This window comes from Oncorhynchus clarkii, chromosome 17, assembly GCF_045791955.1.
Source record: "Oncorhynchus clarkii lewisi isolate Uvic-CL-2024 chromosome 17, UVic_Ocla_1.0, whole genome shotgun sequence".
In the NCBI taxonomy this organism is placed as follows: domain Eukaryota; kingdom Metazoa; phylum Chordata; class Actinopteri; order Salmoniformes; family Salmonidae; genus Oncorhynchus; species Oncorhynchus clarkii.
In genome coordinates this window covers 67,481,265-67,503,009 of record NC_092163.1, presented here as the reverse complement: position 1 = coordinate 67,503,009, position 21,745 = coordinate 67,481,265, and the positions used below count along the sequence as shown (strand labels likewise).

Sequence of the window (21,745 nt, the reverse complement as noted above, 5' to 3'; positions counted from 1 at the left end):
GCGTTTGAGCCTGTGGATTATTGAAGAAAACGTGCAAACAAAACTGAGGTTTTTAGATATAAAGAGACATTATCGAACAAAAGGAACATTTATTGAGTAAATGAATGTCTTCTGAGTGCCACCATATGAAGATCATTAAAGGTAAGGGATTAATTTGATCTCCATTTCTGAGTTTTGTAAACGCTTCTGCTTGGCTGGTACCTGGGCTATGTTCTCAAATATTCGTAAGGTATGCTTTCGCCGTAAAGCATTTTAAAAATCTGACACCGTGGTTGGATTCACAAGAAGATCATCTTTAAACCTATCTAAAATATGTTTTGTTTTCTGAATTTTTAGAAATGAGTATTTCTGTATTTGAATTTGACGCTCTGCAATCTCACTGGATGTTGGCCAGATGGGACGCTAGCGTCCCACATACCCTAGAGAGGTTAAACATTAAATTCATATTTACAGATGGCATTACAAGAAGGCATATGAAAGTTCACATGTTCCAGAAGGCATTTCTGCCCAAAAACGCATTTTGATTAAAAAAAAAAGTTGAAGTAGTGAAGCCTAGTTTCCTGAATTGGGTCACATTTGCAAAAGGAAAAAATACTATTGAATTCATTTTAGAATAAGGCTGTATATAGGGCAGCAGCCTCTAAGGTGCAGGGTTGAGTAGCCGGCTGGTAGCTGGCTAGTGATAGCTATTTAATAGTCTGATGGTCTTGAGATAGAAGCTGTTTTTTAGTCTCTCGGTCCCAGCTTTGACCCACAACCAATAATGGACATTTTTCAAGGGGTTCATATATTTTTCATATGTGAAAATCAAGTCTGACATTTTAAAGTAACTTCAGAAGCCTTTTTAAACCTTAAATACACAATTTTAATCTTCCTGCTGTGTTTCGGTCGATTTGAACCGATTTACAAGTTTTCTCTCTGAAAAATGTAGTTAATTTAATCTGATTGTCATAAAGTTCCATGACTTAACATTTTGGGTGCTTTATTTAACTTTTGTACACCTGTGGTGTTCCCGGTCAAAAATGACCGGTCATTAGAAATTAATGGGTGAGACTACACTTAGTGTATAAAATTGAGTTCAGGCAAATGCCCATTAATCATTGAGCACACGTACACACACACACCTCACTTCCCTTCTTTGCTTCCATGGCAACCCCCACGGGAACCTTTACCCAATATAATCTTTCCCCCACTGGAAACACAATCACAACATTGTTTCAATAATATATACAACTTTTCTCGCAGCTCTGGTATGTAAAAGCTTTTTTGAGGCCTTGCTCACAATACATTCTGTGGCAGCACAATAACCAAACGACATACTGTATGTGAGGCCCTTGATCATATCTTCGATCATGACACTGGTGAGGAGGAGAGAGTCCTTGTTAAACTTTGACACAAAGTAGTCTGTGATAAATAGCACAATATGCTTCTTCTGAGTATTTGTTATAGTCAAAATAATCCATACTCAAAAATGGGTTGTATGAGCTCAGGTCAATGAGAATTACAGGCCATGAATAGAAAATAGAAGTTCAAAACTTGTAATGTTCAGAAGAACGTACATTGATAAAAAGATGTAACACAACATTAGGTGATAATATATGTATTATTATGGATTTATTATCAGCTATAATGGGGCGGTCATATTGGACCGGGAACACAAAATTAATATGAAATGAACCCAACAGGAGGGTTAATATCCTGCAATGCAGGAAAGGTCTCCGACAACAGGATGATCAAATTAAGATCCTACATCTGTACATATTGCTGCATATAGTTTTACCATTATACATTTTTCATACGGTATATTGCAGATCAGACCGGATTGGATAGGCCGCCATCACATTGATTTGTTGGCTCTGTGAAAAAACATGGCTTTGTTTTCTCTTTTCCCAGTGCTAACGTCCCTGGTCAAAAGGCTTTGTTGATGCTTTGTTGATGTTTGTAGGCGAGTAGCATAACAGCAGGAGGTGTGGAATAGTTGGGTCCCGAGGAGCAAAGGAGAGGAAACTACTCCTAGTCTCTCTGGGCCTGTCCTGTAGCTCTCAAACGGGTCAGATTGGATGGGAGATCCTGGCTGTGCCTCACCACAATGTACTTGGTGTATTCCTACTGTATGCTGGAAGTTTAAGCTCATTTACTGCATTTCTATACAATTAAAAAACCTTAAAACACTATTTGCAGAACAGCAAGAAAATAAATAATTATGATACCAGCCATTATCACCTTAGCTGCTGTAGGTTCATTCACCTCAGTCGATCTAAAAACACATAGCCTATTACCTATAACATTGTAATGTTATATACCTTAAAGGATGGAAATATGACAAATGATTCACACTGACACGTAGCATCAGCGACATTGTTAGAACTGTATTGTTTGCATTTTGATTATATGTGAATGTAGATGTAAGGACCGACGCTGCAGGTACGGGGAGTCAAACATTTAATCAGGAACAGACATGAAACATGACAGGAACATCGTCAGCACACGGGTATACAAGGACATATGACAATCAATGCTGGAGCGGGGAACCAAACAGATATAGGGGAGGTAATGACAGAGGTGATTGAGTCCAGGTGAGTCCAATAATCGCTGAGGGAAGGCAGGTGTGCGTAATGCTGGGGAGCCTGGCGCTCGCCAGGGAGGGGGAGCTGGAGCAGGTGTGACAGTAGGCCTATAGGGAAGATAGGCCATATGGAGATGTTCATATTGAAACATATTATATATTTTTTAAGTTCCTAACTTGTTTGGTAAGATTAGTACAGATTTTCTCAGGGGACCCACATGGGGCCTGACTCCAAGTTTGGGAACCACTGTACTAACCTCTCCCTCTGCTTGCTTCCTCTCTCTGTCTCCTCTCTCTGTCTCCTCTGCTTCCTCCTGCATGCCTGCAGCCTGCCTCAGCCTCACCACTGAGAGCCACATGCTCACATCACTGTCTCCCAGTAGCTCTCTGCAGGAGTCACAGGACAATTTAAAAATGGCCTTTTGTCTGACATCTAGCAAACACACTGTCAGCAGCGTCTCTAGTGGCCTACCTTAGCGGACTGTGAGCTGGGGTAGTTCATATCATGTCTCAGGTCCGTGCTGCAAGAGGGCGGAGTTAGCCGTTTGAGAGAGTGGTGAATGTGCTGCTAAAAAGGCAAATCTGGGGGACGCAGGCTAATATAACAAACAAACCACTGTTTACGATTCCACTGGTTCGCAAAGAGGTCGGCGCGATTAAGCTCTGTCAGATCAAGAATATAAGCTTCCTAAGCTTTGATCAACGCTGGGAGCAATATTTAGATATTGATTTTCTTTATTGTGTACAAAATATATATTTTTGATTATTTTTTTCAAATGAGAAAAATAACTAAGGTCCAGACCTCTGTTTTCATATGTAGTTACTGCCATGACTTAGATATATAGGCAATATACAGGATTATTTACAAGCTAACCAAGGCCAATGTATGTGTGAATGACGGTCTCATGTAATCTCTCTTTTGTATGTAGTGTGTGACTGTGAGATGGGTGAGGTGTCTGCAGCAACCCAGACAGGAAGATCACATCAGTGGCTCAACCCACTCCTAGGGACGGCATGAAAGAGCACCAGTAAGCCAGTGACTCAGCCCTTGTAATAGGGTTAGAGGCAGAGAATCCCAGTGGAAAGAGGGGAACCGGACAGGCAGAGACAGCAAGGGCGGTTCGTTGCTCCAGAGCCTTTCCATTCACCTTCACACTCCTGGGCCAGACTACACTCAATCATATTACCCACTGAAGAGATGAGTCTTCAGTAAAGACTTAAAGGTTGAGACCGAGTTTGCGTCTCTCACATGGGTAGGCAGACCATTCCATAAAAATTGAGCTCTATAGGAGAAAGCCCTGCCTCCAGCTGTTTGCTTAGAAATTCTAGGGACAATTAGGAGGCCTGCGTCTTGTGACCCGTAGCGTACGTGTAGGTATGTACGGCAGGACCAAATCAGAGAGATAGGTAGGAGCAAGTCCCTGTAATGCTTTGTAGGTTAGCAGTAAAACCTTGAAATCAGCCCTTGCCTTGACAGGAAGCCAGTGTAAGGGAGGCTAGCACTGGAGTAATATGATCAAATATTTTGTTTCTAGTCAGGATTCTAGCAGCTGTATTTAGCACTAACTGAAGTTTATTTAGTGCTTTATCCGGGTAGCCGGAAAGTAGAGCATTGCAGTAGTCTAACCTAGAATTAACAAAAGCATGGATAAATTTTTCTGCATCATTTTTGGACAGAACGTTTCTGATTTTTGCAGTGTTACGTAGATGGAAAAAAGCTGTCCTTGAAACAGTCTTGATATGTTCGTCAAAAGAGAGATCAGGGTCCAGAGTAACGCCGATGTCCTTCACAGTTTTATTTGAGACGACTGTGAAACCATTAAGATTAATTGTCAGATTCAACAGAAGATCTTTTTGTTTCTTGGGACCTAGAACACGCATCTCTGTTTTGAGTTTAAAAGTAGAAGGTTTGCAGCCATCCACTTCCTTATGTCTGAAACACAGGTTCTAGCGAGGGCAATTTTGGGGCTTCACCATGTTTCATTGAAATGTACAGCTGTGTGTCATCCGCATAGCAGTGAAAGTTAACATTATGTTTTCGAATGACATCCCCAAGAGGTAAAATATACAGTGGGGCAAAAAAGTATTTAGTCAGCCACCAATTGTGCAAGTTCTCCCACTTAAACAGATGAGAGAGGCCTTTAATTTTCATCATAGGTACACTTCAACTATGACAGACAAAATGACAAAAGAAAATCCAGAAAATCACATTGTAGGATTTTTTATGAATTTATTTGCAAATTATGGTGGAAAATAAGTATTTGGTCAATAACAATACTTTGTTATATACCCTTTGTTGGCAATGACAGAGGTCAAAGGTTTTCTGTAAGTCTTCACAAGGTTTTCACACACTGTTGCTGGTATTTGGGCCCATTCCTCCATGCAGATCTCCTCTAGAGCAGTGATGTTTTGGGGCTGTTGCTGGGCAACACAGACTTTCAACTCCCTCCAAAGATTTTCTATGTGGTTCAGATCTGGAGACTGGCTAGGCCACTCCAGGACCTTGAAATGCTTCTTACGAAGCCACTCCTTCGTTGCCCGGGCGGTGTGTTTGGGATCATTGTCATGCTGAAAGACCCAGCCACGTTTCATCTTCAATGCCCTTGCTGATGGAAGGAGGTTTTCACTCAAAATCTCACGATACATGGCCCCATTCATTCTTTCCTTTACACGGATCAGTCGTCCTGGTCCGTGTAAATGATGTTTCCACCCCATGCTTCACAGTAGGTATGGTGTTCTTTGGATGCAACTCAGCATTCTTTGTCCTCCAAACACGACGAGTTGAGTTTTTACCAAAAAGTTATATTTTGGTTTCATCTGACCATATGACATTCTTCCAATCTTCTGCTGGATCATCCAAATGCTCTCTAGCAAACTTCAGACGGGCCTGGACATGCTTAAGCAGGGGGACACTGCAGGATTTGAGTCCCTGGCGGCGTAGAGTGTTATTGATGGTAGGCTTTGTTACTTTGGTCCCAGCTCTCTGCAGGTCATTCACTAGGCCCCCCCGTGTGGTTCTGGGATTTTTGCTCACCGTTCTTGTGATCATTTTGACCCCACGGGGTGAGATCTTGCGTGGAGCCCCAGATCGAGGGAGATTATCAGTGGTCTTGTGTGTCTTCCATTTCCTAATAATTGCTCCCACAGTTGATTTCTTCAAACCAAGCTGCTTACCTATTGCAGATTCAGTCTTCCCAGCCTGGTGCAGGTCTACAATTTTGTTTCTGGTGTCCTTTGACAGCTCTTTGGTCTTGGCCATAGTGGAGTTTGGAGTGTGACTGTTTGAGGTTGTGGACAGGTGTCTTTTATACTGATAACAAGTTCAAACAGGTGCCATTAATACAGGTAACGAGTGGAGGACAGAGGAGCCTATTAAAGAAGAAGTTACAGGTCTGTGAGAGCCAGAAATCTTGCTTGTTTGTAGGTGACCAAATACTTATTTTCCACCATAATTTGCAAATAAATTCATAAAAATCCTACAATTCTCCCTCATTTTGTCTGTCAAATTTGAAGTGTACCTATGATGAAAAGTACAGGCCTCTCTCATCTTTATAAGTGGGAGAACTTGCACAATTGGTGGCTGACTAAATACTTCCCCCCCCACACTGTATAGTGAAAATAATAGTGATCCTAAAACGGAACCTTGAGGAACACCGAAATTTACAGTTGATTTGTCAGAGGACAAACCATTCACAGAGACAAACTGATATCTTTCCGACAGATAAGATCTAAACCAGGCCAGAACTTGTCCGTGCAGACCAATTTGGGTTTCCAATCTCTCCAAAATAATGTGGTGATCGATGGTATCAAAAGCAGCACTAAGGTCTAGGTGCACAAGGACAGATGCAGAGCCTCGGTCTGATGCCATTAAAAGGTCATTTACCACCTTCACAAGTGCAGTCTCAGTGCTATGATGGGGTCTAAAACCAGACTGAAGCATTTCGTATACATTGTTTGTCTTCAAGGCTGCGCAACAGCCTTTTCAAATTTTTTTGAGAGGAATGGAAGATTCGATATAGGCCAATAGTTTTTAAAATATTTTCTGTGTCAAGGTTTGGCTTTTTCAAGAGAGGCTTTATTACTGCCACTTTTAGTGAGATTGGTACACATCCGTTGGATAGAGAGCCGTTTATTATGTTCAACATAGGAGGGCCAAGCACATGAAGCAGTTCTTTCAATAGTTTAGTTGGAATAGGGTCCAGTATGCAGCTTGAAGGTTTAGAGGCCATGATTATTTTCATCATTGTGTCAAGAGATATAGTACTAAAACACTTGAGTGTCTCTCTTGATCCTAGGTCCTGACAGAGTTGTGCAGACTCAGGACAGCTGAGCTTTGAAGGAATACGCAGATTTAAATAGGAGTCTGTAATTTGCTTTCTAATAATCATGATCTTTTCCTCAAAGAAGTTCATGAATTTATTACTGCTGAAGTGAAAGCCATCCTCACTTGGGGAATGCTGCTTTTTAGTTAGCTTTGTGGTAGTATCAAAAATAAATGTTGTATTGTTCTTATTTTCCTCAATTAAGTTAGAAAAATAGGATGATCGAGCAGCAGTAAGGGCTCTTCGATACTGCACGGTACTGTCTTTCCAAGCTAGTCGGAAGACTTCCAGTTTGGTGTGGCGCCATTTCCGTTCCTATTTTCTGGAAGCTTGCTTCAGAGCTCGGGTATTTTCTGTATACCAGGGAGCTAGTTTCTTATGAGAAATGTTTTTAGTTTTTATGGGTGCAACTGCATCTAGGGTATTGCGCAAGGTTAAATTGAGTACCTCAGTTAGGTGGTTAACGGATTTTTGTCCTCTGACGTCCTTGGGTAGGCAGAGGGAGTCTGGAAGGGCATCAAGGAATCTTCATGTTGTCTGTGAATTTATAGCACGACTTTTGATGCTCCTTGGTTGGGGTCTGAGCAAATTATTTGTTGCAATTGCAAACGTAATAAAATGGTGGTCCGATAGTCCAGGATTATGAGGAAAAACATTAAGATCCACAATATTTATTCCATGGGACAAAACTAGGTCCAGAGCATGACTGTGACAGTGAGTAGTTCCAGAGACATGTTGGACAAAACCCACTGAGTCGATGATGGCTCCGAAAGCCTTTTGGAGTGGGTCTGTGGACTTTTCCATGTGAATATTAAAGTCACCAAAAATTTGAATATTATCTGCTATGACTACAAGGTCCGATAGGAACTCAGGGAACTCAATGAGGAATGCTGTATATGGCCCAGGAGGCCTGTAAACAGTAGCTATCAAAAGTGATTGAAGAGGCTGCATAGATTTCATGACTAGAAGCTCAAAAGACGAAAACGTAATTTTTGTTTTTGTAAATTGAAATTTGCTATCGTAAATGTTAGCAACACCTCCGCCTTTGCGGGATGCACGGGGGATATGGTCACTAGCGTAACCAGGAGGTGAGGCCTCATTTAACACAGTAAATTCATCAGGCTTAAGCCATGTTTCAGTCAGGCCAATCACATCAAGATTATGATCAGTGATTAGTTCATTGACTATAATTGCCTTTGAAGTAAGGGATCTAACATTAAGTAGCCCTATTTTGAGATGTGAGGTATCACGATATCTTTCAATAATGAATGGAGGAAGTCTTTATCCTAGTGTGATTGCTAAGGCGAACACCGCCATGTTTAGTTTTGCCCAACCCAAGTCGAGGCACAGACACAGTCTCAATGGGGATAGCTGAGCTGACTACACTGACTGTGCTAGTGGCAGACTCCACTAAGCTGGCAGGCTGGCTAACAGCCTGCTGCCTGGCCTGCACCCTATTTCATTGTGGCGCTAGAGGAGTTCGAGCCCTGTCTATGTTGGTAGATAAGATGAGAGCACCCCTCCAGCTAGGATGGAGTCCGTCACTCCTCAGCAGGCCAGTCTTGGTCCTGTTTGTGGGTGAGTCCCAGAAAGAGGGCCAATTATCTACAAATTCTATCTTTTGGGAGGGGCAGAAAACAGTTTTCAACCAGCGATTGAGTTGTGAGACTCTGCTGTAGAGCTCATCACTCCCCCTAACTGGGAGGGGGCCAGAGACAATTACTCGAGACCGACATAGCTGATTTACACGCTGACGCTATGTTGCACTTGGTGACCTCTGACTGTTTCATCCTAACATCGTTGGTGCCGACGTGGATAACAATATCTCTATATTCTCTACACTCGCCAGTTTTAGCTTTAGCCAGCACCATCTTCAGATTAGCCTTAACGTCGGTAGCCCTGCCCCCTGGTAAACAGTGTATGATCGCTGGATGATTCGTTTTAAGTATAATACTGCGGGTAATGGAGTTGCCAATGACTAGGGTTTTCAATTTGTCAGAGCTAATGGTGGGAAGCTTTGGCGTCTCAGACCCCGTAACGGGAGGAGTAGAGACAAGAGAAGGCTCGGCCTCAGACTCCTACTCGCTGCTTATTGGGGAAAACCGGTTGTAAGTTTCTGTCGGCTGAATGAGCGACACCGGTTGAGCATTCCTACAGCATTTCCCTCCAGAAACCATGAGAAAGTTGTCCGGCTGCGGGGACCGTGCGAGGGGATTTATACTAACATTACTATCTGTACTTACTGGTGGCACAGACGCTGTTTCATCCTTTCCTACAATTCAATTACCCTTGCCTAATGATTGCGTCTGAAGCTGGGCTTGCAACACAGCTATCTTCGCCGTAAGGCGATCGTTCTCCCGTATATTATGAGTACAGCGACTGCAATTAGAAGGCATCATGTTAATGTTACTACTTAGCTTCGGCTGTTGGAGGTCCTGACGAACCATGTCCAGATGAAGCGTCCGGAGTGAAAAAGTTGAATGAAAAAATTTTAAGTGAGGGGAAAAAACAAAAATATAAACGGTAATTAAAAAGTAAAAACCGTAAAGTTGTCAGGTAGCAAAGTAAGGTTGGCAACAAAACGCACAGCAACACGTAAACAAGTCTGCAAGTTGTGACCGGAAATGGCGTCAACTGAAGCCAAGATACTTAGCTTTATCTCTATGGAATCCGCTACATTCTCTACTCTGCTCTTTCTCCCTTCAGACACAATTACAATGCCAACCCACTGTGCACAGACGTCAATTCAATGACCATTACATGTTGGTTAAATGTAATTTTATTGAAGTGACGTGGAAACAATGTTGATTCAACCAACGGGTGCCCACTGGGAACTTTGGTCCTGGAATACTCAAATGGGTTAGCAGTGTTTTCAGAAAGTATTCAGACAATTTACATTTTTCGACATTTTGTTACATTACAGCCTTATTCTAAAATTGATTAGATTGTTTTTTTCCCTCATCAATCTACACACAATACCCCATAATGATGAAGCAAAAACGTTTTTATTTTTTTGTTGCTAATTTATAAGAATAATGAATGAAAATATTTAATTTACATAAGTATTCAGACCCTTTACTGAGTAATTGTTGAAGCACCTTTGGCAGCAATTACAGCATCAAGTCTTCTTGGGTATGACGCTACAAGCTTGTCACACCTGTATTTGGGGAGTTCCTCCCATTGTTCTCTGCAGATCCTCTCAAGCTCTGTCAGGTTGGATGGGGAGCGTTGCTGCACAGCTATTTTCAGGTCACTCCAGATATGTTTGATCGGGTTCAAGTTTGGGCTCTGGCTGGGCCACTCAAGGACATTCTGAGACTTGTCCCTAAACCACTGCTGCATTGTCTTGCATGTGTGTTTAGATTCGTTGTCCTGTTGGAAGGTGAACCATCGCCCCAGTCTGAGGTCCCGAGCACTCTGGAGCAGGTTTTCATCAAGGATCTCTTTGTACTTTGCTCCATTCATCTTTTCCTCGATATTGACTAGTCTCCCAGTCCCTGCTGCTGAAAAACATCACCACAGCATGATGCTGCCACCACCATGCTTCACCGTAGGGATGGTGCCAGGTGTCCTCCAGACGTGATGCTTGTCAAACTGCAGCAACCTTGTACTTGTTCATATTAATTATATTTAGGCTAGATTCGGAGGAGGATTTACTCTACCCAGACACAGAGACAACAACTGATAAGCAATAGAACTCACAGGGCTGAGCTTGCTTTATGCATGTTTGCATAATTCAGGCCTATGCAACTGTAGGCTTTATATAAAATGTACTCACATCTGTCATCACTATGTTGATTTGATTAATTCCAGTTAATCATTTTGGATTGAAAGCGTATAGGCAGCCTAGCCAGCCCAATTCTAAATATAAACCAAATTTAATCACATTCACATTTTCTCATGACCCACAAATGGACTATAAATACATAACGTTACCAATTAGTTACCCTGATCAAATGGACGGCGCACATAGGCTGTATGCATCTGCTCTGGTTAGTAGCCTTCACACTGAAAAATGGTCTCGTTTTCATCCCATACAGCATGTCAGATCTCTAATGTTTAGGTGTAGCCTAGGCTGCTACAACATTTCTGTAATGAGTTTTTGCTTGTGTCTTTCTGGAGTGATTATGTGTTATCATCATTGCTAAATAAATTCCCGGAGGAAAGTGGAAAGCCTACTTGAGCGCGCACAAAGAAATGCACTACGTCAACCTCTCTCTTCAATCTAACTTTTAATGGATGATGCGATGGAAGCTATAAAATCATTCTGAATTGATTTCCACATCCCAGAAAAGACAGTAGTAGAAAGTTCCATATGTTCAGCAAGTAAAGCATTGTAATGTGCAAGAACCTTCCCTCTCGTTGTGTCCCCTAAAAGCCAATTATTGCAGGCCCTAAAACACAGTGGTGTTGATAAGCCTCTTGAGAACATCCCTGTTTCTTCTTACTTTCTTGTTGTGCTGCGCAGTTTGAATACGTAGACCTCATGATCGATGCGGCTTTTCCCCAGAAGCTTGAATTTGATGTGGGCATTTATATGCTCTCTGCTTTTGTTTTGTTGTTTAGGGGTTCTTCAATAAAAAGGCAACTAAATTTGCAGGAACATTGGCAACGACGGGGACTCGAGCTGATAGCTAGCCAGCTACTGCACCTTCTACTGAAGTTAGCAAGGCAAGTTGAAATAAATTGCACTAACTGGACACAAAAATAAAGTTATGAAAACAATGTATAATCTACCTCCTCCGTCTCCTGTAATTTGAATAAACTAATTTCAATTGAATAATATCCCAAAAATGCTCAACTATCACTTTTCAACCTCTATCCAATAATGTCACCAACTCACCAAGCTTCTCAACACATAGAAATATGCTCTGCAGCACAACCCCAATACAACACAGTAGGTTTATTCTCTGATCCTAATCCTATGATTGGATGGACAACATGTCAGTTAATTTTTTATTTAACTAGGCAAGTCGGTTAAGAACAAATTCTTATTTACAGTGACGGCCTACCCCAGCCCAACCTGGACGTCGCTGGGCCAATTGTACACCGTACACTCCCAATCACAGCCAGATGTGATGCAGCCTGGATTCAAACCAGGGACTGCAGTGATGCCTTTTGCACTGAGATGCAGTGCCTTAGAATGCTGCGCCACTCGCAAGTCCTTTTTCATACTGAAAAAGCTTTGATTGGTTGGAGGATGTCCTCCAGAAGTGGTCATAATTACAATGTAGGTCTATGGAAGGGGGCGAGGCCTACCCAGAGGAGGACAGAAGCTAGCTGTCCTCCAGGCTACACCATGGTGCTACCCCAGAGAGTGCTGTTGAAGTTACTATAGACCTTCATTGCAAAATAATGGGCTTTAATCAATTATTTGGTGACATATTCATATATTTAGTATAGTTTTATCTAAAAAGGATAAATTTTTTAGTGTTTCACAATTTTTATTTGTATGAAATTTCACTGAGGATGGTCCTCCCCTTCCTCCTCTGATGAGCCTCCAAGCGGGCTGTCATGTGCCTTTTACTGAGAAGTGGCTTCCGTCTAGCCACTCTAACATAAAGGCTTGATTGGTGGAGTGCTGCAGAGATGGTTGTCCTTCTGGGAGGTTCTCCTATCTCCCCAGAGAAACTCTAGAGCTCTGTCAGAGTGACCATTGGGTTCTTGGTCACCTCCCTGACCAAGGCCCTTCTCCCCCGACTGCTCAGTTTGGCCGGACGGCCAGCTCTAGGAGGAGTGTTGGTGGTTCCAAACTTCTTCCATTTAAGAATTATGGAGGCCACTGTGTTCTTGGGGACCTTTAATGCTGCAGACATTTTTTGCTACCATTCCCCAGATCTGTGCCTCAACACAATCCTATCTCGGAGCTCTATGGCTTGGTTTTTGCTCTGACATGCACTGTCAACTGTGGGACCTTTTTTAGACAGGTTTTTCCTTTCCAAATCATGTCCAATCAATTGAATTTATCACAGTTGGACTCCAATCAAGTTGTAGAAACATTTAAAGGACGATCAATGGAAACAGGATGCACCTGAGCTAAATATCATAGCAAAGGGTCTGAATACTTATGTAAATAAGGTATTTCTGTTTTTATTTTAATACATTTGCAAACATTTAAAAAAAATTTTTTTTTGCTTTATCATTATGGGGTATTGTGTGTAGATTGATGAGGATATATATATATATTTTTAATCAATTTTAGAATAAGGCAGTAACGTAACAAAATATTGAAAAAGGGATGGGGTCTGAATACTTTCCTAATGCACTGTATAATTGACTTCAATATACCAATAGGTGTGAGTGCCTCACCGTTATAACGCATTAAAACGCACGTACTTCTTATGATCTATAATTCAGACCAGACACCCCCGTCCAGGGTAAGGTTTCATAATTCCATTTCAGACATTTTGTTCCTCATAAACTGGGAGATTTTACTGGGGCTATTAGAGCTGAGGTTAAGTGTCTTGGTCAGGAGCAGGTCAATACTGAACCACTGAGGACGTCAGCCCGTAACCATTATATAACTTGCTCTTGAACATGTAGGCTTCACTAAAACTCTGTTAAAGGATTACAACTGAAACAGAGTGATGTGATTTGATAACAGTGTGCGTGGCAATCCTGATTGAGCAGTAGACTAACAATAATGTTTTTAAATAACTTCTCCTCTGCGCTTCATATCAACTCAAAACTGAAACGGGTGAAATTATTTGATAACATTATTGTAGTTTAATTGTGTGACTTTGACAATTGTGATGTGTATAGCAGTCAATGATTAGGGGAGTTGTTTGTGTTGTTGTGCTCACCGATGCACTCAGGTTGTTATCAGCAGTTGGAGAAAACAGAGCTCTCAGTTCTCCTCAGCACCTGCATGCAGAGCTAATATAAACCACTCAGTCATGTAGAGAGCACACTCAGTCATGTAGAGAGCCCACAGTGTTGTGTTATGAGTGGCACCCTATGGATGAATCACTGCAGGCTTTACTAACTGTAATATCTAGTAATTGGTAGTTAAGTCAGTGTAGATACGTAAGTACTAGTAGTCTTTAGGTCAGGTGAATTTACCCTATACATTGTAAAGCCCTTTGATCAACTCAAAAAGTGTTAAGGGCAATTCCACGTATACAGAGTGATGCTGAGACTCAGAGTTTTCACTTTAAAATGTATGTCACATAAAAACCAATTGCAAACCAATCATTGCAAAGGTAAACAAACCATACAAATGTGTCATGGACTTCACCAGTGACATTATCAGATCCCGATTCATGCTGAATGCGGAACGAAAGAGAGCTCGGTTTGTTTTTGAAGGTTTCTGAAAAAGTTTTCTTGAAAAATGTTTGTTTACTAGTCTACTTGTTTACCTGCCTACCTATTTAGCCTCAATTGCTAGGACTGCTACTATATGTCCCAGGATACTGCTAAACCGTAAAGTCTGAAGAGCTACTGCTTGGTGAAGCAGCTAGCCTAGCTTCTAGCTATCAAGCTAGCCAGGTTTCCTTGAAAGTTTGAACATGGCTAACCGTGTTGCGGGCTCTTGTGACTGGGACCGCGGATAGTCCCGGGCTTGTGGCTGTTTAAATCCCTGCTGTTGGTTGCTGTTTCCATCAGCCCTGCTGGCTGGAATTGTGTGGAGTACCAGCGTTAGCCTACGTTGCTACCATGACAAAGATCAAAGCCGGTGGGAGTACCATCGAAGACAATGGTGTCTCTCTTTCACAGGTGACGGATCTTATAAACAAAAAGGGTTCTACAAGAAAATAGCTTCAAGTGTTGTGCCCAAATACTGGTAGAGTCAACTAAAGAATGAACCATCTGACCAGAGAGGTCCAGGACCTGAAGAATAGCTCGCAGTTCTCCCAGGGTCAGCTCACTGAGTTTCAACCGGATAACAGCAAGATGACATCAATCTGTAAGTCATTTAGAAAGGACATCAGTTCAGTATGTGAATCCATGATAACTCTGACAGAGAAATCAGATTATCGCAAGGGGCAATCAAGGCAGAACATTGTTGTGGACAGAATTGCAGAATCTCCACATGTGACCTGCACAGAGCCTGAGGACAAAGTGAGGTAAATGATCACTGATGAACTGAAGATGAACCACAGGAAAATTGAGGTGGAGCGTGCCCACAGGACTGGAAAACCCACCACCGGTCCAGGCTCAGGCAGATAGTGGTCAAGTTCCTAATGTTCAAGGACAAGGTAGCTGTTCTGGAAAGAGCCAAGAACTTGAGAGGAATGCACATATTCCTCAATGAGGACTATCCTGAAGCTGTGTGCCAGAGGAGGAAAGAACTTATCCCAGCCATGAAATGTGCCAGAGCGCGTGGGAACATTGCTTACATCTGCTATGACAGGCTCATTGTCCACTCTCCCACCCTAAAGCCTGGAAGGGATGAGGTAGCCAAGCTTGTGGGTTCACAGCATCAACCCCGCAGCACATACACACTTACACAAACCAACTGGTTGATGGACTGCTGAATGTTTTTTCTTGCTTTGTTTGTTCTTTTCCATATTAGGTCTATCTCTGATAAGCTACCCAGGAAAGGGTTAAAAATAGCCCAGGAGAGGACCAAAGTGCAGCGTGGTTAGTGTCATCTTATTTAATAATAATCCAAACTGAACACTTCAAATTACAAAACAACAAAGTGAAAACCGAAACAGTTCTGTCTGGTGCAGACACACAAAGACTGAAAATAACCACCCACAAAACACAATGGAAAACAGGCTACCTAAATATGGTTCTCAATCAGGGATAACGATAGACAGCTGCCTCTGATTGAGAACTATATCAGGCCAAACACAGAAATAGAAAATATAGAAAATACTAACATAGACTTCCCACCCCAACTCATGCCCTGACCGTACTAGATAAAGACAAAACAAAGGAATAAAGGTCAGAACGTGACAGTTGCCTTAGAAATAAGGTTCATGAAATCAATAACTTGTTAACATCAGACAACATTCATATATTAGCCAATTCTGAGACTCACTTAGATCATTCATTATTTGATTATACAACAGTACCAATACAAGGATATAACATCTATAGAAGAGACAAGAATTCCTATGGGGAGGTGTTGCTGTATATATTCAGAGTCATATCCCTGTAATGCTTAGAGAAGATCTCATGTCATGTGTTATTGAAGTGTTGTGGTTGCAGGTTCACCTGCCTCCTTCAAAGCCTATTATTTTAGGGTGTTTCTTTAGATCACCAAGTGCTAACAGTCAGTATCTAGATAAAGTGTGTGAAATGGTTGATAACAGAGTAGTCTATGTTCTGCATGACCTGAACATTGACTGCTACGCAACTAGTTGTCCTCTCAAGAGGAAGCTTCTTACTGTGACTAAGGCCTGTAATATGACCCAGGTTATCACTCAACTAACTAGAGTGCGTACCAATAGTAATTTATAGGAGATCATAGAAAAGGTTTTCTCTGGACTCTTTTGTTGAAGATGTAAAAAACAATATTTTGGTCTGATGTGTATGAGGAAGTGAATCCCAATGCAGAACTGAAAGTTTTGGTAAAATTATTCATGCCAATTGTTGACAAGCATGCACCTGTTAAGAAATGTACTGTGAGATCTGAGCCTTCTGTATTGATGATGAATTGAAACATGTTATGATTCAAAGAAATGAGGGAAAAGAGGTGGCATAGCAAGTCAAGCTGCTCAGCTGATTGGTTCACAGACTGTAAAATGAGACATTTTGTGACTTAACTGAACAAAAAGAGGAAGAAGTTATATTACCAGAACAAGATAAATGACATAACACACAATGGGAAAAGACTTTGGAGTAACTTAAATGATGTCATGGGCAGAAAACCAATTCATCTCCATCGTTTATTGAAGTTGATGATTGATTCATAACAAAACCTTTCGATATTGCCAATCATTTCAATGACTATTTCACTAGTAAAGTGGAATGACTGAAGTGAAACGATAACATTGAACAGTGAACCATCGTATTAAAAAATAAAATATCTAATAATGAAAGAGAAGTATTGCTGTTTTTAATTTGGTCGAGTTTGTTTGGGAGAGGTAGAAAAACTATTGTTATCCATCAATAATGATAAGCCACCAGGTGTAGACAACCATGACCAGACTGTATTGACACCCCTATTTGCTACATACAGTGCCTTACAAAAGTATTCATCCCCCTTGGCTTTTTTTCCCATTTTGTTGCATTACAACCTGTCATTTAAATTTGATTTGGATTTAATTTAATGGACATATTCAAAATAGTCTAAGTAATTTCAAAATAATTTAAGTATCTGTCCATAGGACCACTGTAAGCCGTGCTCTCCACAGCTGGGCTTTACAGAAAAGGCTGGGCTTTACAGAAAAATGTCCAGAAAAAAGCCATTGCTTAAAAAAAAAAATAAGCAAACACGTTCGGTGTTCGCCAAAAGGCATTTGGGAGACTCTCCAAACATATGGAAGAAGGTATTCTGGTCAGATGAGACTAAAATGTAGCTTTTTGGCCATCAAGGAAAATGCTATGTCTGGCGCAAACCCAACATCTCTCATCACCCCGAGAACACCATCCCCACAGTGAAGCATGGTGGTGGCAGCATCATGCTGTGGGGATGTCTTTCATCGACAGGGACTGGGAAATTGAAGGAATGATGGATGGCGCTAAAAGGGAAATTCTTGAGGGAAACCTGTTTCAGTCTTCCGGAGATTTGAGACTGTGACGGAGGTTCACCTTCCAGCAGGACAATGACACTAAGCATACTGCTAAAGCAACATTTGAGTGGTTTAAGGGGAAACATTTAAATGTCATGGAATGGCCTAGTCAAAGCCCAGACCTCAATCCAATTTAGAATCTGTGGTATGACTTAAAGATTGCTGTACACCAGCGGAACCCATCCAACTTGAAGGAGCTGGAGCAGTTTTGCCTTGAAGAATGGGCAAAAATCTCAGTGGCTAGATGTGCCAAGCTTATAGAGGCATACCCCAAGAGTTTTTTTTGTCTTATTTCTTGTTTGTTTTACAGTAAAACATATTTTGCATCTTTAAAGTGGTATGCATGTTGTGTAAATCAAATGATACAAACCTCCCAAAAATGTATTTTAATTCCAGGTTGTAAGGCAACAAAATAGGAAAAACGTCAAGAGGGGTGAATACTTTCGCAAGCCACTGTTCAGTATTTAACCAAAGCCTAAAGGAGTGTGTCTGTCCACAGGCGTGGAAGGAAGCTAAAGTAATTCCACTGCCTAAACATAGTAAAGCCCCCTTTGCTGGCTCTAACAGCCGCCCAATCAGTTTGCTGCCTGTTCTCAGTAAACTGAGAGACTTGTGTTTGACCAAATACAATGCTATTTTTCAGAGAACAACTACTGACTTTCAGCATGTATATGGAGAAGGGCACTCAACTTGTACCGCACTGACTCAGATGACAGATGACTGTCCTTGTCTATCAGTGTATGAGTGTTTTGTTATTTGTCATTTTTTGTGTTTTATGTGGACCCCAGGAAAAATAGCTGCTTCTTCAGCAAAGCGAATGGGGATCGGAATAAACCAATAATAAAGCAATAAACTCTATGCACAAGGACTTCTTTTAATGATTTCCAATTAAATGTTACAAAAACACATTTACGTGAAGAACAGTGCAGATGCAATGTTTGTTGACAAAATGCGGCACAAACAGCACAGCCCGTCATTCTGTTACTGAACTTTACAACAGAAAATCACATGGAAAAAACAAAAACATTTGTTGTCATTTAAGCTCAACGTCTGAAAACAGGTAATAAACATTTGTTGTCATTTAAGCTCAACGTCTGAAAACAGGTAATAAACATTTGTTGTCATTTAAGCTCAACGTCTGAAAACAGTTTTCGCATGTGAAACTGCAAATTTGACGTGTTTTCTTTGTAATGGCTGTTTTTCAAGTAAATGTTTTTTTTAAAAAAATGTATTGGAAATCGTTAGAAGTAGTCCTTGTGCATAGAGTTGTATGTTTTGTTTAACTTTGCAATCATTGGTTTTTGATTGGCATGCACTTTAAAGTGAAAAATCTGAGTCTCTCAGCCTCACGCTTTTAAGGTGGAATTGCCCTTATATACATCTAATCCATTATTAGTATTAATTGTATAGTTCCACAGTTTGAGAGCCTCCCATTCGTTCTGCTCTGCACACAGATATGTATGTGATTCTCTGTGATACATTGATTCTTAACATGAAAAAAGCCAAAGGGTCCTTGATAATTATGCATCATGATGTTGAAGCATAGCCCTATGGTACCAGTCTGCTGATAAATACGCCTGGTGTTTTTTGTTTTGTTAAAGACTACCAATAATCACTCTGTGTGACCCTGATTTATCCCACTACAGTAAAAGGTTAAACAAGACACTGGTTTACTGGATTGACAGTAAGTCTTAAACAGTTAGCTCTTAGGCTCGGTAGTAAAGGCATTGACTGGGTGACTCTAAGTTAGGCCTCTCTGTGTTTAGATGCCAGTCACATTGAGCTCCCTGTTCAGCCCCTTTACTAGCTCCCTGTCACTGACACCAATATCACACAGAGTCCCTTTAACTTCTTCTCAGCAATGCTCTGATCCTAATAAGGAGATGAATGGCTCTATGCAAACAGGAGAGTGAGCCGAGCTGGGACTGGACCCATGCCCACTTCCAGCTTCTCCATCTAAAATCCTGTCTCTCTCCCCCCAGAGCCTCTCCTCTCAGACTTTCCCAGCCTCTCCTCCAGCTTCTCCCCCAGCCTCTCCCAGCCTTAGCCTCTCTGGCCCCAGCTCTCTCGGTAGAATGACCAGGTCCCATGTGGCTGGACTCAGGATGTAATAACTAGGGACATTAATGTAGCCCGACAAGGAAGGAGAGAGGACAGAAAGGGCGATAGGAGAGGGACTGAACTAATATCGCCACAAACACTTGTCCCCCATGACTCCCTGACTTTCTCCTTCCCAGGCAGACGGACCAAAACATGCTAAATGGTACCATTTGACAGAGAAAGCCGAGACTCTTTTTCTGCTAAAACGGCTCTTTAGTGACTGTCAGCGAATGACAAGCTTCATGTAAGAAGTCATTGTTTTCATGTTTCCAAGAAAATGGGATAGAGTTCACTGTGACAATATTTTCATTTGGCAGTAGAGCATGTGCCAATCAGGGATAGGATGTCCCAAGGCATGCCTGTTCAACTGTCTCCCTCATACAGAAGAGTGCTCTTCTCTTTGTTGAATGTTTTATACGCTTGAGCTTTTTGTCTCTCTTAGTTGACATCTTCATTTCTTTTCATTTAAGATGCATTTGAAGAATGTGTGTGTGTGTGTGTGTGTGTGCACACAATTATAGACTTGCCAATGTGTGAAGTCTTAAATTATCTTTGAATGTGCCAGAAAGGAGAGGTGTGGAAAGGAGAGGTGTGCCAGATGAACACATTCATAGCAAGGGAAGTGTTGACTGTATGAGTACAATGGCAACACAGCAGAGAATGATACAACACTGTACACACAGAAACAGTTAATATACTGTACTGTGCTTTTGAGCTTTTCAGATTAGGTTCAAATAGTATTTATTGACACTGTTCTTGTTCTTCTGGTATTTTCACTTTTTAGAGGACAAAACTGTAAACCTTCATACCTACATGTCTATTGGCTATTGTTGTATACAAAAATGAAAATCCTTAATTCCCACACACTCTGTGGTATGTTTTGTTATATTCTGGTTTCTCATCTCTATGGATTAGTCTAACATGCCATTGGCCCGAGCCTCACATGTCCTTCTCATTGGTACTCTTCAAAAGAGGTCCTTGAATACAGTAGTATACTGTACCATCAGGCTGGCAGACTGAATGTGTAGATCTTCTACTATTGAGTTGGTGAAGCTAATATAAGTGGACAGGCACCTTTAACTCCAGACCACATACCAGCAATTCATTCCATTCCCAGCCAAGACAACAGGGAGGCAGTCCTCCTGTGTGCTGTTTGTTTTTAGTGTTGGACTCAATGTAGCTTAAGGCTCCAACTGCCAGTGGGTATGTATGCAGATGCTTGAGTAAACACCTGTCTGTGGCCACTGCCTCTGTCTAAACTCATAGATGCTAGATTCTATCAACAATGGAGTAGTTACTGGTTTAGCCAGTAGACTACATGTATTTGTGATTCCTGGGAAATTATGTTGTGTATTGGTTGAGTGTACAGATGTAGGATATGAATTTGAGCCAGTTTGTTACAGCAGGAAAATAATCCTACAGAAGCAGGAAATATGAATTAGTATGTGGATTATAATGAATGCACATTTTTGTAGGGGTTGATACATTTTTTGTAAAGGAAAATCAATTTCAAAGTGGAAATGACAAACTTTGGAAGCCATTTTAAACATCAAATACACTACAAGTTTTACATTTCCTGCATTGCTGGAAAGTTCTCCTGCGAAAGGGTGATCTACAGCAAGGCCTTTGATCTCACACCATTGCAATGAAACACCTTTAGAAATTATGTGTCCGACCAGAGATCATGCCATGGATTTGTAACTTCCATTCCAGGCGTAGCCAGGGGATAAGATACCATGAGACTCTATCCCAGGCCCAAGATCACTCCTGTGGCGTCCCCCAGGGCACACAGCTCGGTCCAATTGTATTTTTGGCTCACGTCAATGGTGCATCAGAGGGTACCCTATCCAACTCCTGGGCCTTTGTCATTGACCTAAACCTCATCGAATCAAGACCAATATGTGACACTTCCACCATACAGCAGGACCTCAACCAACTAGCTGACTGGTCAGAACAAAACAAGATGAAGCTCAAACCGACAAAGTACAAAGTCATGTACACCTGTTTCAACCACAATCATGACCCACCTCAGCCATTATCCATCTCCGGACACACATTTGAGGTGGTGTCCT

The 21,745-nt window shown here is 41.5% G+C and overlaps 1 protein-coding gene across 4 annotated transcripts in view; it reads left to right on the top strand.

Moving 5' to 3' along the window:
* The window catches only part of LOC139371296 (band 4.1-like protein 1), a 169,081-nt gene that overhangs the window by 14,459 nt on the left and 132,877 nt on the right, over positions 1-21,745 (top strand). Inside the window, exon 2 of one of the 4 annotated variants that reach the window (XM_071111600.1) lies at positions 11,455-11,559. The exons of the other annotated variants lie outside the window; for them this stretch is intronic. The gene's annotated coding sequence lies outside the window, so the exon portion shown is untranslated. The remainder of the gene's footprint in view (positions 1-11,454; positions 11,560-21,745) is intronic. 4 annotated transcript variants of the gene reach the window in all.